The sequence below is a fragment of the Pieris brassicae genome, chromosome 6 (genome assembly GCF_905147105.1).
Source record: "Pieris brassicae chromosome 6, ilPieBrab1.1, whole genome shotgun sequence".
Classification (NCBI taxonomy): Eukaryota; Metazoa; Arthropoda; class Insecta; order Lepidoptera; family Pieridae; genus Pieris; species Pieris brassicae.
This window is the reverse complement of record NC_059670.1, coordinates 17,492,265-17,511,056: the sequence shown is the minus strand read 5'-3', so window position 1 is coordinate 17,511,056 and position 18,792 is coordinate 17,492,265. Positions and strand designations below refer to the sequence as shown.

Genomic DNA, 18,792 nt, shown 5'->3' with positions numbered 1-18,792 from the left:
TCTTACGCCAAAGAAGTATAACTTCTAACGCGTGTATATAAATACACAAATATGTCTATGTCAGTTGGCTACATCGAGCAGGTGATTTTCTCAATTTTCCAATCCAAAAATCTTAAGATGACGTAGCAGAGTTGTTAATAAATAAAGCCACGTCCCTCTTAAATGTGTATTTAAATATCCTCTACCAATAGAGAATCGCCCTCTAAGCCCATTGAATGATCCTCCAATCTAAGAGAGATTAGTAAGAGTAAGATTCAGAAACGAGACTTAGTCTGCGTATGTCCCATACAACAAAATGTATTGGAAATATAAGGCATAGTTCGCACTTTCTCGTTTCTAACTGACTACTACACTCATACTATTTAAACAGTTTGTGTTTCCACATTACACAGGTGTCAGGAACATCGAACTACACTGTCTTATTAAGAAAAACACTTTTTGAACGGATTAAAGCTATGTATTATTATTAACTTATTTACATATTTCAAAATTTTAATTTTTTTTCTGACGTTTCGCGTGCTTTTCAGCGTGCGTGGTCACGGTGACAATACACGTACACTGTCTTAATTAAACGTATGCAAAAATCTTGTAACAATGTTACTATTTATCCCTCACTATACAAAAAACCAAAGAATGTTGTATGATATTAAATAATTCATTCCGAACGAGTTTTTCTTTTAATTAATTGTATGTTTCTTACAAGTAACTTAACTCATAACGGTACATAATAGCTCATGCAGTCTCAGGATGCTGATGGACGGACAAAAACACATATTTAACTGAACTGGTTATTGTTGACTAAGGATGGCTCGGATTCTGGTAGCTATTTTTAACAGTTTGATAACCGCGGTAACAATATTCTTTAATATTAAATCATTTTTAAACCAGGTTTTTGTATTTAAGTTATACCAAACTTGTAAGTAAACGTAAAGAATAGTTAAACTAATGTACAAGTTTGTATATACAATAAACAAAGACAACTGGGGTGGTTCAGTTATAAAAATTGTTTAGTATTTCCCTTATATAAGTTGTTGCCACGTCAAAACTAGAGAGCCATCAACAGCGTAGTTACTTAGATATCTGAAGGAGCTGAAAAGCACCACACCACTGTTACAATGGCTGAATAGTCGCGTTTTGGAGGGTAACCCGGAGTAGCAGGGTATCAAAAATGCGCGTTTACATTGGCTAGCTAGGGTGACGACGTTTTTGTCTTGGCAGGGTTTATTATACACGCGATATACTGGTTTTGATATGGCGTAAATTCTTCCTTCTTCTTCATTTAGTAGGTTATATATCATTGACCTTTAAACGATCATTAATCTAAAGTTCAAACGCTTGACCTGTTGTCACATGGTTGCGATGTCATCTGTCAAAAAACGTTGATATCTTCAAGATCATCATTGTATATTACATTTTAAAACTTTCTGCTATGTTCATAACTCTAATGTCTAATATTAGACAATTTAATCAAGATTTAAAAAACATTTATTTTTTCTTTTATTGAGCGTTTTTCAAGGCAATTCTTGCCGCGCACCACCGCTATGTGGAACCAGCTGCCCACTGAAGTATTTCCGAACCAATTCGGCAACGCACTCGCGACCCGTCTGGCATTGAGAGTGTCCATGGGTGACGGTATCACTTAACATCAGGTCAGCGTTTGCCCCCGTTTGCCCCCTATTTTATTTTTAAAAAAAAGTTTATTTTGTTTGTTTAAAGTAAAGTTCATTATTTTCCTCGTAAGATATTAAAACCCCTTTCTACCTTTAATCCTCTTAACGTATGATACGGGCTTTATAATACCCGACAAAAGAGATGTAAAGATAAAAATTTTACATTCCACATAAAATAATGATATGAAAGCTGCTTAGAACCTACAAAGATTCAGCATTAGATTACAGTGGTTTTAGTAATATCATCTTTTATTTACGCGCGTATCACAGAATAATAAGAAAATAGAATTTATAATTAACAGAACTGTCGCGACTTTTCGTGCGCTTACCATCATACATAAACGCAATCATAGTATAACTCTGAAGTCTGAACCTATGTTCTGTATTTATCACATAACGTGAGCCTATGTGTTGACTACCAAGTAAATACATTACTATTACATTTAACATTTAAAATAATCCACTTAATCCAAACGTTTATGGAAACCCTACTCGAGTATCGTTCGGAGGGTTAGAAGGTAGGTCTTTTGTCTGAGCGTCATTACTTTGTCAAAGGTCCTTGGAAAGTCGCGATGGGTACATAAGAGTATGTAAGGAGGCTTATAGTTCGTGTTTTCGAATGTACTGGTGTATCTTCATAGACATTTTTTCTTGAAAGCAAGCTATATCAGTAGAAGGGATGGTTTAATTTTGACATACTTGTTTTCAGTGTATGACGTAGTAACTTGATAAAATGTAAGGGCTACAAGCTACAGCGCGAAGCAGTCATCCTGGGTAACGTGATAAGGGCGTTCCTACCTGCAAATGACGACGGCCTGTGGAAGATCTTTGAAAACTACCTCAAATAGGTCATAATATGAAGCGGAAAATACCGTTTTCTAATAATGTATTAAAGATAACCTTATCTAAAGCTTAATTAAATTTATTTATATATATATACTGTCGGTTGTATATTTAGACTACCTGTAAAAATTAAATATGAGATATAAATATGTATTAAATGACTTTTATTCATAAATAATCACTTTTAATAGTTGTTCAGACCAAATCAATAATTTCTTTTGCTTCTGTAAATGATGTTATTGCTTTCATGACATCGTACCGTCTTGTATATATAAACCGTGTCATAAAATTGTTTTTTTTTTTATAAATCGTGTCACACACTAAATTAAACGAACCTAGTAGTAAACTGTAATAGGTCATAGGTGTATGTATGTCAGTATGACCACAACACCGGCCGCAATCAATGAACGCGTCGAATGGTTGTAACTGAATCGACACAAAATCACGCAAAAAGCCTTCTAATGATATACGTGCAAGGTATAAACTTACGGCGATTTTTTAAATAATAAATGAAATACGTGGATAGAAACTGAATATAGATTACTCAGTTGTCTAGAGTATCTAGTATTCATAGACTTATTCTCCTTCGGGTTCGTGTTTAGTTTTGTATAGACTGATGACTAGCAACATAACTTTTCGTACAGAACGCGGTTTTTTGTATATTACATTATTTTATTTTTATTATTACATTCGTACCCCCCGGAAAGTAATGAAGAGCGCGAAATTAGCAACAAACCCTCGCTAATTTCAACCAAATCTGGCCAATTTATAGCTTAATTCATACTTTTAATTTAATCAATAATAGTCCATTTGTAGTACAACAGATTGGATCCGTTCCTTTCATCAGTTTTATTTTTATAGACATCTGGGTGATCCCCCTTCTGTGCCTGACACACGTAGTAAATGTGTTGTAGAAGTTCCGGTTTACTTCCTTCATTGTAGGAGCATTTGCTATCGCGCACAGAAAATAAAATCTTTTCAGGACTGCACGCTTAGGCCACAGTTCATATTTACACACAAAACTGTTCATATTTAAACCACTTATACACTCCCGTTTATCTTGTTTACAGATTTAATATAGAACTCAGATGTTTTTAATTTTCTTAATTAGCGTAACCTTATTTTGAGATACTAAAATTGGGTTACAGTAATTAAATACAATGTAATGTAAATCTTACTAAATAATAAAATAAATACACGATGATTATTTGATATGAAAAAGTTTTAATCGAAATAAAATTATACAAGCATACGTAGAAAAACAAAAAGAAGATCCGCCATATCTTATAGGACAGGTTGTGGTACCTTAAAATCTACTTAATAGTAGCTGATCGTTTATGACCTTGGTTATAAAGAAAAAAATGAAACAGATGCTAAATATGGGACAAAGATAAAGGGGTTATAACGTCCCATAAACTATTCAATTCAATAATATTTCTATGTATTTAAGTTAGATGTTACATACATCTAAAACCAGTACGATATGTACGTTTTAACGCTTCATTTCGTGACTTAGTACGGGGAAATTTTATAAGATATAGTCGAGTGTCGGTCAAGAGGCCAGGGGACAGTTAACGCTTTACTACATTAGAACATTCTCGGCAAAGATGATATACCCTGTAAACTACCAGTGATAATACAAAATTGACTTTAGCCAGATGATCTAAGAACAGCCGATTTAACGGCCTCAAATAGTACCAAGGAGGTACTTAAATCCCATTAAAGCATATAATATAATATATTACTTCATAATTATTTATGATCAAACGGCATTATGCAAAATGTATGATGAATTTATGATATATTAAAACCAAAATTTACTAAATTATTTCATTTAATTATCCTGTCGTAGGTCTACTAGTGAGTTGTGTGTGAGTGGGAGAGAGTGAGAAATCTATGGTTATTATCTCTGTTTAAATAAAGAACAATGTGTGTTTTAGAATCTCTAATCGATTAAAGACAGACAAAACTTTTCAGAAAAAAAACGTTATTTTTAATACACTTAACAAGAAAGTTCTAATACTCTTAAGTTAGGCTGTACCTTTACAACCTATCTAACCTGTATCTGAACCCTACTCTATTATTTAAGACGAATAAAAGTAAATTCCTAATTGCTTTGCTACACCTCAAGCCCACTCTCACTCATAACCACGTGAGCGTCTCACTCATACAGACCACAGGAAACGTGCTCAAGTCGGGAAAATCGTATTGTTCACATACAAAGGACGTCCGTGTGCAGACAAAGGTCCTATTGAGATTAAGGACTACTCAAGCTGAGTTCAGCTTTTTAAACGAATTTGACTAACTCATTAAACCCGTGAATTTCATAGAGCTTAATTTAATTGTTATAATTCATGCATACTGGAGTATATAAAGATTTTATACTTCTTATGTAATATTATCTTTTTATTATTATCTTATGTACTATGGTGCTGCAATCACCAGGTCCTAGCCTGGTAATTGTTCCATAGACAAAACTATCTACTTGTGCACAGGCTGATTCGAAAGCAGGACCTCAGGGTTGAGAGGTGCAGTCATGCAAAGCAATTACGTCAACACAGCACATATGCTATAGAAACTAATATATCATAAAGAATCGCAAATAATAGCAATAGATGTCGATTGATGGAGATATTATCTAATATTGCTGCCGTTAAGATGCCCTTACAATGAAAAAGTGATCATTGTTATTACGTTACTGTATTAAAAAAGATGGAATTTATTAACAAACATTTTCTAAATTTGAGCCCTACTTAAAATTGGGTGCGAGGTTATTAACCTCACATGCGAATCTGACCTAACCCCTGACTATTAGCAGTACAATTTATATGCGTCTTTGTTTAATTACTTAAGAATTAACAGTTATAGTTGGCTATTAAATACGAGAGGCCTTCCTAGCTGCCGGATGGAATGTTGCGTGTTATATTTCGATTGTTATTTATATATTTGACCTTAAATAAGTTCAGTTTGGTCTATGATTCGTACACCTTCCCTTTCTAGTAATTATATTTACATTTTAAAATTGTGATTCTCGCGTTTGATTTAATTGGCGCTAATTTAAGTTGGACCTGCACGATCTATTTGTGTAGTCCATTAACGCTTCAAGCTTACCTGAAACTTACGTGACTAGAGCTTTTAATGTAGAAAAATATACTTATTGACTTATATCAAACGCAGAAGTGACCATAGAATAGAATATAGGATTAATATTCCGTGCAATGTTTATCATGTTTAATATTTGTTTAAATGCTTTAAGCTTCTTAAAGCTATTCTCTTATGACCGTGTAATGAAGAGTCACATTGTCCTCTTTCTGTCAGTCTGTTCAAAGTTATAGATCAGTAATTTTCTAAGACAATACTGATGTTGTGTAGTGAGTGACTTTTTGTTTTTAGGAATGGATGTATTATACTTGTTAATTTAACTCTTTATTTTTACAATACACGAATATAAATTGACTTTTTAAGTTTTTATATAAGACCTTGCTTTTTGTATTAATGTTTGAATTCTACATTTTAAAAAAAATATCTCTTAATAAACCATTGGAAAAATATTCCCAAGATAATGCTATATAAACAGCAGAATATTGCTAATTCCATTTTGTGATAACAGATCTTCAATACGCATTAATAAATAACATAAACTTTTATGTGAGATTCCCTTGTACTCTAAATGTCTAGTTATATCATATATAATATCTAAAAGCGTTTGTGAAACGCTATAGCAGATAGAACTTTCAATAATATAGTAATTGCCTTCCCTTATTACTTGATAGACGCATGTAATAAGACCGGACGACGGCCACTTAAGTCCATCGAGGTCGGGTTACGGTTGCCGACTTTTTGTACTTCCACAGAAAATATCTTAGTCACCACAAACAGCGAACTTTCTTTTATCATGATCTAAGTTCTTGCTTAGCAGCTTCCTTTGTATCTACTTACAAAATCAGAAGCCTCTTATAGCCGTCCTGTACTTTCGTGTCAATTGTAATTGAAGACACAAAACTTTGCTTGACTGTTTAATTGCTTTTAAGGCGAGCCGAGTGTTCGTTCTGTGTCTAGCAACCCATCAAAAGAAGACAAGTTTCGTCGGGAAACCACGCCAGATACGCCTTATATGTAAACCATTTAAGGCGGTAAGAGGAAGAAAGCTTTTACAACACCTACAATCTGAATATATACAAAAAAAAACAAATATATAATATGTATTGATTCTTTTAAAAATGTAAAATTCTTATGTAGTAATTAGTTTCTCTTTAACCTGAAGACCGGAAAGCCTTATAAAGGTTTTTATTTAAAATAGTTTATTATATACAGTTGATTGATGTACATCCAAGAAAGGCAATTTAGCGAACAACGCGTGTTAGCTGCCGGCTGCGTTTACACAGCGATGTTACACTCGGAATTACGAATAATTTTCTAACCTAAGGATTTATTCACCTTGGAAGTTATTTTGACTTTTACCTACAGATAGGAATGGATGTTTTTTTGCAATATAATATATTTACAGCATACATATATGTAGCATACACACATATAAAGAATAATTATGATATATATACCCTTTAAACTACTAATCATTGTTGTTTCACTTACATTAATTTCTCTGTGCCCAAACTTGTCACAAATATATCTAAGACGGCAGCGCATGCCTCCGAGATCTGAAATACTTTTCAGCAACATAAAGTCTAAGCAATGGTAATAAGAGCGTAAGTGAGACCAACTCGAGAGACAGCGGAACTCTGATTTGAGTAATTGGTTATGTTATAGTAGTTACGTTAGCCAGTTTCTCTTAGATCGTGTGCAGATGCTCTTGAGGGGGACACGGATTGAGGGAAACTTACCGTGCATCCCGTAACAAGTATATTTGGCTGTTGGGTTATTCTGGGTAGTTTCCATTGCACTCACGGACGGGCCCCCACATTCCCCGCGTCACTTTAACAAGTTGCGGGACAACGGGGGTCTACAAATTGATTTCCCATAATAAAACAAGTCTATGTTTGCTCTCACGCGACTACCAAACTACTAACAAATAAGCAAAGCTACTAACAGGATTTGGCATATTTATTTGTCCGTTTAACTAATAATTTCAATCGATTACAATTGAAACGATTATATTCTATGTTTAAATGTCCTTGGTATTATGAACTACTACAAAAACAAGAGCTGTTCAAAACGTGGACCAGAAACAGAATGCTTCTGCATGAAATATGAATTGAATTGTTTTTTTATTAATAAATAACAATTAGTATGGTCCGCCTCTTTAGAGTGAAGACGGCCTTAGCAACAGTTCAGCTCTATTGCAGCGGCTGTCCACTAAATCATTTCTCTCACACAATTCTATAAATGGCCTGCGCAGAGTAGATATGCAAACACTCAAACATTACTCATTTGGAATACCATATAATATATAGTGTATATACTAACATAGCCGTCGCCGTGACTGAACGCTTAACATAAATAAGGTCCCGGGTTTGATCGCGAAGGCTGAGAATTTGTAATCGGTAAACCTTATGGGAAACTATATTTAATTTAAAGCAATACATAACTTATTTCTACTCAAATTATGGCATTTAATGATGTCTAAACCAAAGGGAATCGACCACCGTACCTCCATGTTAATATTACTTAACATATATTTCCCAATCTTAAAATACTATTGTTAATAGTGTTATTATAAAATATTAGTTCAAAAGGTTGATTAAAATCTGCACGGCTTACAGCCGGTGTATCGTACACCAGCTTGCGACCTTTAAATAAAAAAGGCAGTCACATCCCCATACATCATTATATTAATATTATTATTACACAAATTATATACAAAGATTTATTTTAAAAACACAAAATAACTTTTAGTTATTTTCGGCAAGAGCTGCAGGTCTATACAAAACCATATCAATATTTTGTTCAAACTGTGAATTCCAGAAGGTACAATAAAAAAAAATTATTTGGCACAGGAACTTACACCTAGGAAATTTATGAAAAGTTTTACAAGTCTCTTACTTTTTCTTAAAACAAATTTGCGTATAAACTATATTGCGTATTATCAATATTATTTTGAATATCACAATTGCTACAGTGAAGTAATGATATAATAAGATAATAAATCTTAGTAAGAACGGTTCGCACTGGTTAAAGGCATAGTTGTTCTAAGTAGCGATTCCTGGTGCGTACTGAATACATTGATGCCGTGTGGCTAGGAAATACGGTATTATTTACGTTTTATTTATTTATCTACACTTTAATGCTCTAAAATTTGAATTTTTTAACAATAAACTAAAAAAAATAACGTGCAAAGGGCGGTTAATATCGCTACTAAGCGATGTATTACTTAATTAAATAAAACAATAAATAAGGATTGTAAGCGTGCCTAACTAACTTAATCCGGAAAATTATTGACATCTTAAAACTTGCCGAAACATAGAGTAAAACGGAAATGTAAATGTAGAGAAAAAAACATGATTATATTAATTATTAAACTTTGCAAATATATGTCAGACATAAAATCTATATACCATTACATTGATATCTATCTATATGTGAACAATGTGGTACCTATAGTTATCGTATCATGTTTCGAGAGATCTATTGAAAACATCTTGCCATGATTTTTGGATGTACATACTTTCTAAAGAAACTAATATTAATAAATAATAAAATTAATAACACTTAGCTAAGGTTCGAGGTGTTATAAGAACAGGCTCAACATTTTGCCCTGAATTATTTAAAATTTACGACACGCTGCGCGTTGCCCTGGTTACCGTGAGTAAACGTAAACTCGAAGTTAGTGGCCGCATTTGAAAAGCTTATTATTTATTAATGGCGTAGAGTGTTCGGAGTAACTAATTCATGCAATATTGTTACAGGTCAGCTTCCGGGATGCGCAGACACGAGCCAGAGGTAAGTTGAATTCCCTTTTCGTTTAGATTTACGGAAATACATTTTGTGGGACTTATGTAGGTTTAAATTTCTTTGTCGTGCATTGGAATAGTTACGAGTGGCGTGCAGTTTTCAACTCTGTTCTGTTCGAATTACGGCTGTTGCGTGCGACTTAACAGTTAGAACAGAGCATATACTTCACATACTTATAAAAATATAATATAAATATATCAAAAAACAGAAACAAAAATGGGGCCAAGATCTGAATGAATTTATATTTCTGTATTTTATGATATTTTTATTAGTATTTCCAACTAGGATTGCCTGGAAGAGATCATATGTATAATTAAAAGAGTTTGAAGAGTGTTCAACTCTCATATGATGAACAGGATTATGCAAAACACCTTTCATACTCGCATTCGCGAATCACTCGCTCTAATTGATTTTTGTAATTGAATTCGTTTCTAAAGCTTCGCATCAATTAGATTTTCCATCGTGAAAAGGTGGATTATGAAGTGACATACGGCAATATAAAACATTAGGTTTGCTTTTTTTAATGAACCCTATATATACAATTTAATAAAATATGTTCAAATCTGACGAAAACAGCAGAAATAAAATAGTTTTAAAAGATGTATAAGAAAACTTTTATTTATTTATTTATTCACACTTCGTTACCTTATACAAAAACATACACATAAAAAACAGGTTGCATGATTAATGAGGCAACGGCGGTCTTTTGCTACAAGCGATTTCTTCTAGACAACCCTAATATGGACCAATAAAAAAGAAAACTTGTAAAACTAAATCAAAAATTCACATTGTACCCGATATGTAATCTGTAAAAAATACAACAAAATGACGGTAAGTTAATTATGGTTCCATATTTGAATCGGATACTCCAATTAATTCTATTTTTAAATAAAAGGAACCTTTTGTTTTAAAAATAGAATTCCAGTCTTTGTTTTTGACAACTTACACCCGTACTCGTTCTCCCATTCGCTAATTTGACATAAGGGAAAGGTTATACCGGCAAAGGAAGACTAATTGTTCTTTAAATCATTTCACATAAAATACAGGCAGTATTTTATGTTATTTTAACAAAGCAATAAAGATCTAATAGAAAAAAATCAAAGCAGTAATGAAACAACCTTGCTTATAGCGATAGGCCCAACTGCCAAATTTTTCTATTGCACATGTAGGCGCACATATTCATAACATAGTGTGTTTTATGAGCAAATTGCATTGACCGACGTGGGCGGTAATTTGATTTAACTAGATAACTACAGGTACATTTAGTTATTACCTTCGTAAATCTATGAAGTTAAATTATGGTAGGCAGTTTAAATCGGTGTAATGGACCTTTACCTATATTTGAGAGGAAACGTGAGTTGTGAAGGTATTCCTATTATATATCAACTGCGTCATTACTCAAGCTATAAGAACTATGCACTTGGTATGTAAAGTGCTGCGCATGCTCATGGGATACTCAGGTCACGATTGACATCCGTTTTAAAATTTTATCAGACCTAAAGTGGCATTTTTTTTTACAACTTGTGTAAATATGACCTGAAATCTAGTTTTTAAGGGGAGTTATATTTAATTGTCTTCGAAACGACAGAGCAACTGACAACATATTACGTTTATTTACTTTCATTCCTCAATCACAATATATATAGTTGTGTGTTTTACACACATCATTAATTTATTACACTAAAATAGCATATTTGAGTCAAGGCGGCCGTCGATAATAAAGTCGCTGATTAATATGCTTACTATTTTAGAAATTAATTAGCAGATTTTATTATTACGATAGTTAATTTAAAATCTTCGATCACGCTCGCGATAAACACGGCAGTTTAATATCATAAATTGTATCATTGACCCAAAAACCTAGAAATTCAATATCTTATTAGAAAGATTAGTAAAGTAATCCCCAAACGAAGTGCCAAAGAGAATAGACCAAGAACACGCAATTTAACTGATTAGGTACATTAATTTAATTCTATTCAAACCAGCGACAAACAACATTTTTATATGCATTTTCTGTATAATTATGTATAGTATATATTCTTATTTGTACGTATGTTATATAGTTGCTTAAATTTTCATATACAAGTCATACTTCACTTCACGCGTCTTAGTCTGCGCCGAAACTGAATCTTATAATAGCGATAATGTATACATGTATATATGAAATTTTGATAAACTTTTCTCTATCCGCAACACAAAACTCAGCAATGATGTCAGGATTGCAATAATTATTTATTGTTACAGAGTAACCGTGCTACCTGCAGTACACATTCATGCCAGATATCCCAGTGATATTTGTCCAAATTAATAAAAGTCATTTTTCATTCCGGCTTCAACATTGCTTTGGAATTTAGCTCTGGCTAATGTAGCATTCTAGAGTTAAGAGAATTTTGATACCAGTAGGTTTTGAGTTAATTCGTTATATACAAAAATTCAAATATTTGTTGGAGTATGGATTCTTATACTACAATTATTTAGACTATAGGTATATTTTAAATTTATTAGAAGCAGTGGCGTAGTGGCTTATGACCTAAAATCGTTGGTTTGAACCTCGGGCTCAGCAAAAATGGAATTGAGTACAATCTTCACTCGCTCGTAAGGCGCAGTAAAAGATCTTTAGTTCACGGCGTGTCAGGCACAGAATGATTCCCATGCCTGTTAGAAAAAACCAATAATTACGAAACATATACAGATCCAAAAGGTTATAAGTGCCACTGTTTTTTTTATACATTTTCCAAATATATTAAATCTAGTAACATAATAATGGTTACATCGTTAAACTAGATGAAAAGTCGGAAATATTGCACATTAATTAGTATTAATTAACAATCAGAAAATACGCTACTTTATTAAGGAAATGTTATTTCCGATATACTTTTTCTTGTTTAATATTTATGTTCCTTATACATGCATTTTTAATACACAATCACTACTTTTTCCCCTCTTAGAGCTAATGGAATTTAATGCAAACACATAATATCGGATTTCCTGGATATCAAAGATAACAAAAAATACACATTTTTTTATTTACTTTATGATATACCCAATGATTACGGAGTTAGTCAAAATTTACATAAAGTTCCTAGAAATATGATGACAACAATTTGTATTGACACACTTCAACAATTCTATGACGTAGTAGTAAAATATGGCGTCCTTGCTTATACAAATACAACTCCCTTGCAGTTCTATTTCATAGATTTTTGCGTTATTCCTTTTGCTTTTTTCAATTAGAAAATCACTGATATTTTAGTAACTTTCAGTACAACATTTTTTAAGACTTCGCGAGACGCGCATCGCACATTAGTTGATTGATCTCAGGGACTCCAACCTTATGATTGGATTATAGATTTTTTTTAAATTGAAAATTTCCGCTATTATTTTCAGTAAGGACGGGGGCCCTTTGTATCCACGGGGCCCTGGGCTGTAGTCCAAAAAGCCTTTTAGTAACGGATCTGTAAACGAGACAATAGACCGTAACCAAAATACGTAAATAAAACCTCAGAGCAAAAACAGATCCCTAGATAAACACCAACAATACAGTAAGTTGTAAGCAATTTTCATATCTATGTTGGTATGTTAAGGGCTATTTCTGGATACATGTTTTTCTTATTGCTTATGCTGACCTCGCACAGAGTCGTCGATAATTTTCCAATCGTAAGATTGCGGTTCGGCCATCGAACATAACGGGAGACCAATTGTAAAGAATAAATATCTACGACATCGTTGTACTATCGATAGCACTATAGTATGATTAATTGTTATTTATTTTAAGACACGAAACAGACACATAAACAATAATGTAGATGGAAGAATGGTGTACAGTTAATACATCCCAAGAGGACTCTAGGAAGAAGTTCTATATAGCCGTTGTGGCCGGAATAACTTCGTAAGCCCATTTCAGGGTATGACGTCACGCAGTGACTTGTGAGCGCAGATATAAAAAGTAAAATTATATCGTTGCTGAACGATCTGTCTAATCTAATATAGTGTTATTACTAATTATGATGAAGAAAAGAAACCGTCACGGAAATGTTTGCGAAATTGTAATTCATATTTATCTTTATATTATGTACCGAAAATTGCAAATGTATTAATAATTTGATGCTTTTCTATTACCATACTGACCATAATGGCAATTCCTGATTAAAGCCTAAGAAGGCAATGGTGTCAGACCACAAAGATATGCCTTCCAGCTGGTCAAATGTCTGTACCTACTGATAGCACTGGGAACAAAACCTGAGGCAAAAATCGTTATCGCCTGTGGCTCTTCAATCTTTGCATTCTTGATAATTGTAAGTCTTACTTTAGTAGAGTTGAATATTCTCTGAGCTACACGTTTCTACAAGCGAAATTTATTTATACAATTAATGTATATTAGTGCTTAAGCCGTTTCCAACATCATATTTATACTGACAAAAGTTATTTATATAACAATAATAGTTTACTATTTAATATAATACTTAAATTAAAGATATTAATTTACAGGTCTCGTGAAATACGGGGCTCACATTTTTTTAAGAAGTCGATCGAATAAAGTATATTCCTTTGACGGTGAGTTTTTAAATTGAAAAAGTTTAATAAACGACGATTAAGCGCTCCTCCCTGCGTTAGAATTCATTTGGACGTTTCAAGTGAAAATTCAACGATGTTTGCCGCCAGTTGTTTGCTTTGCGTCTCTGGGTCAACGTTATTACTCGCTTTGGCGTCTCCCGTCTTGAGTCTTAACATATTTTAAGTCATGAAGCGCACTTAAAGATTGAAAATATGCTTGGTTCTACTAAAAAGAGAACCTCAAAAAATTACGACTATTAAATAACAATTTCACTTTCTTTACAAACAACATTACGCAATAATGTAATAAAGAAAGATTTTAAGAACTGACTCAACATGGTTTACTTAAAATCTTTGCAAAATATCATCATCTGTAAAGTTTCAACAATATCAGTAAAACAGTTTATCAAGTTCTAAGATTCGTCTCGTTCGTCGTTCAAGGAGAACGGACACGGACACCGTCAAACATGACAAACGACAGCTCACCGCTCACAACTCACACAGTCATTTCAGTTCACAAATCACAATTCACCGCTCATCAGTCGCGTATGATAAGTGTAGGGGAGAGGTTGTGCGTCATACGACATAACAATTCCCGCGAATTGCAAACAGCTAATTGGATATAACGCGATTGATAAAATCACTTTGTGAAAACTTAAGTGGATTGTGATCTATGTGTTAGTGACAAGTTTTTTTATAATATTTAGTGCGCCTCACTTGGATTTTTATCCGAAAAGATTTTTGTGGTATGTTGCAATACAATTTTTATTTCAATTTCTAGCCGGTTTCGGTACCTATCAGAAATAATTTCCGTCAACCTTGCTATTTGATATCAATTTTGAGTGTAATTAACCTGTATCGATGTAAATTACTTCAGTGAGTAACACCTAATGATTACTTCAGGTTGATAAAAAATTAAATTGTCGTACTAATAATGAAAGTAGTTTACGTATTTTGGATTAGTTTTTCCTTTAACGAGTAAATGCTATGCTAATTTAGATAAAATCCTTCAAGATTTTTCTCCAAACTATAATTCGTAAGAAAATTTCGTAATTAAATATATAATATACCTTAAAATCTAAAAAAATAGTTTGTAGGGCAGTAATATTGAGTTCATAATGTTGTCGATTACCGGACTTGCGATTTTGTTCAAAGAATGAAATAATAAAGGTCAAACTGGCATGGACTGAACTAGGCGCAGCACTCTTAATATGGTAAGGTTTTATCAATTAATCGCAGATCAGAGAAGGGAACACGTTTGCATTTTTAAGTAACGATTATTTCTTTATATTACTCAAGGTTATGTTATCCTGTGTTTTCGTTGAGGAATATTGCATTAATATTGATGCGTATTATATAATTTTGTGTTTTTTACATTACTAAAACTTGTTAATTGTTTTGAAATTATTAGGTCATAAGAGGCATTCTCAACTCATTACAAAATCGTAAACATTAGACATGACGCGATTTCATTCAGATTTTAATTAACTTTAAACTCAAGTTAATAAGGTGATATCTAAATAGGCATAAAAGCTACATTTTGGTGAAATAAAATCAAAAAAATATTATTCGATCTTAATTTATTGTTATAATAAAAACAAAATATTTAAATGATAAAATAATATAGCCGGAGCCAAATTTTAGTCGCTATTTGTCGAGTTTCCAACAAAACATTTTAACGTGTTCATTTCTGTCGCACTCGTCACACTTTATAATAATATTTATTATAGTTAGGTATTGCGTATGTTATAAGTTAAACAAGAATGGTGATCGTTACCGATAACCTGTGAATCGATATTTCTCTTTAAGAACTTAAAAATACTTCCTCACTATGATGAACTAGATGGCTATACGGTTGAACCCCCCTTAATATGCAATACGACTGCAAAAGCATCTTAGAGGCGGTCAAGCTAGAATTGCGTGAGGTGAGTTTGTGAGTATATCCCAGTGGCGTTTGGTGTTGGTCGACCGCCACATCTAGCTTGGTTACCTTCACAAACGCATTTTCATACTGTTTATTAAGGTTCTTATCTAATGGCAAAGTTTGACGTAGTGTGGGCAAAGTACGTGTTACTTTACTAATGAAGGGATTTAAATTAGACTGCTTGCATTGATGACGGGAACTTCATACTGAATATTCATACACTGTGCGTACGACACCATTAGCCTAAACCATGAATGGTTTCTTACATTTTTGGTTATGTTTTCTAATACCTGACAATAAAGGAAGCTGACATAATCTTTTGAAACGATTTTATTCTTGTTAGCGTAAAATAGTTATCAATTAGTTTTGTTACAATTTAATCAACAATAAAATTTTATCTTAATCCTAATTGGTGATATCCTGTGCATTTATATTCAAATTGTTTTTATCGGCTTTAAATTCCTACTAGAGTAGCTTTGATAAAAAAGTGTTACAATTTTACGGTGTAACGCCTATAATGTTAGACTTCTATAAACATTTATTGCTTCTATTATAAACGGATGGAATAAAATGATAATGGATATTAATATTATTTGTTTAAAACAAATTGCGTAATTTAATATTTATTTAAGTTATTTTAAATACTTATTAACAGTTTTTATTATTAATCACAATTTGTAAATTAACTATTAGATAAAATAAAACTTATGTTTGATGTTTTGTTCGCTAAAGGTGTTCACCACCATGTTATCATCACCATTTCTAAGGGAAATTTTCACCTATCACATATATATATATAGATAATACCTTTGAGCCTCAGTGGTTCACATAACCCGGGTGACAGTTCCTGAAATATATGTTTGAAGTATGATACATAATAATATTAAAATTTATACGTACATATTTATTAGTCTTTAAGTATAAGATAAGTCTTTGCTTCCTGAATTCTGGCTATGCAGTTCTAATAGCACGCGGTCGCCCCGATCTTTTCTGGTCTTCGACGGCGAAGTGTTGTTGTACCTGTTGATAGTACGATATAGGAACATACGGCTGGTACCGAGCTTTTGAAGTGTGTAGAATATGATCGACGGCTCCATACACACTTTTTGCAAGGTGTTGTAATGTACTGTAATCCTATTTCCTTTATAACCCCATTCCATATTGTAAGTAGATTATGAACACAAATGTGAAATGGCAAAATCGTTAGAAGTTTTTTCATATAAATTCAAAATGATTAAAATATTGAAAAAAAGAAAACCAAACGTACAGAATATACTAAAAACCGCTAAGGGGTTTAACCTTTGTGCCTTAAGGGCTACACTACAATACAAATTTTTAATTACTTATGAACTAAAGAGTAAAAAGAAATATACTTTATTCAAAAATGAAAACCTTAAAACAAACAGGGAGAAAACAAAGTTTTAATACCCTACACATAATATTTCATGTATCTTAATGTTACGGTGTCAAGCGAACACATCCCAGGTTGGCTACAAAATACCTTTTGATTGCAATTTCCTGGTGTTATTTAGGATTTGAGGTTAAACACTTACAAATCAAGGTGCGAAACAATATAAGAGGCTTTGTTATATATCGTGGCGTTAGTGTTTTATTTTAGTTGGCAAAACAAATGATAATACTATTAACCCAACGAATTTTCATTTATTGAATAGCAAACAATTACTATTACAAAAAGCTACCAAATTTAACGAGAACAAATCAATAATGGACCAGTAAATTGTATGCGGCTGTTCATTAGATGCCGGCACGTATGACCCAGTATCCTAGTGCGTGTGATAAATCACATTGTTACGTCAACGTCGGTTCAATTACTGGTCTGAATTTTACTTAATAATGGCTGAATGGGTGACATGAATTCCTAAAGTCTTATTAACTACACGAGAAATATTACCGAATGTAAGTTAAGAAATTCATAGTAATGAGGGCAGGGTCGCCTTCCGCCAAACTTAAGTGTAGTAATAATTAAATTGAACAAAATGCAAAGTTGCTAAGGAAAACATTCGAAAAGGCTACTTTTTTAAAATTATTATACACTGTTATATATATTAATATGTGGACGTAAAAAGTTGTTAACAACACCTGGGTGTTTTGTTGTGTAGTAGTGCCATTTCTCATTGAGATATTGAGCGAACCATACTCTTAAAGGTTAGGACAAATCTTCGGCGTTACAGGCGTCCATGCGCTACGGATAGCCCTTTATTAATTGACCCTGCCTCCGGTCCCATGAAAATATATATATAAATTATCCCAAAAAGGTCATTTTGTTGTAATGTAGTTTCTACGTGCCCCGCTCTGTGGTTAACTAGCTCGTACTGTCAAGGAATATCGTGAGAAAACTGATATGCTTTCATGACTTCAGACTTGAAGGCTGATAATGGCTAAAGAAAAATGATAAGTGCCTCAGAAATGTGCCTGCCTTACGCAGTTTACGATACATACAGAACGTTCGTTTCCACATGACCAACTCCGATATTTGTTTCAGTAATGAGTAACCTCGTCCTCATGTGAAATGCGAATCGCTATCAATTAAAGCTGAGCTGCGAATGCCACTTCCTGTCTGATTTCCGGACAGGTGCCGGCGGTTTCCTCCTCCACCTGTAATTCCTCCCCTTACTGACTGTTGAATAAAAGGATTTTGTTTGAGGGAATGTGATAATGGATAATGTTACAACTGCTATTTGCTTAAAAAATAATTTAGTCTCGACAAACCCGTCAGACGTTGTCCTGTCTTAACTATGAATATTGATTACGAATTGGTATAATTAACTAAAACTGAATTATGATATATAATTTTATTTGTTTGTTTTTATGTCGCGTATACAAATAGTTTTGTTGATCCGACATGGGAACAGGCGACATATAACTACCCAT

At 33.0% G+C, this 18,792-nt stretch overlaps 1 protein-coding gene across 9 annotated transcripts in view; it reads left to right on the top strand.

Moving 5' to 3' along the window:
• The window catches only part of LOC123710695 (SH3 and multiple ankyrin repeat domains protein 3), a 124,234-nt gene that overhangs the window by 20,914 nt on the left and 84,528 nt on the right, over positions 1-18,792 (top strand). For 8 of the 9 annotated variants that reach the window (XM_045662786.1, XM_045662788.1, XM_045662783.1 and 5 more), the window contains exon 1: positions 14,530-14,722. The gene's annotated coding sequence lies outside the window, so the exon portion shown is untranslated. Of the gene's footprint in view, positions 1-9,376; positions 9,411-14,529; positions 14,723-18,792 lie in introns of those variants that run through there. The other variant, XM_045662779.1, reaches the window with a different exon arrangement.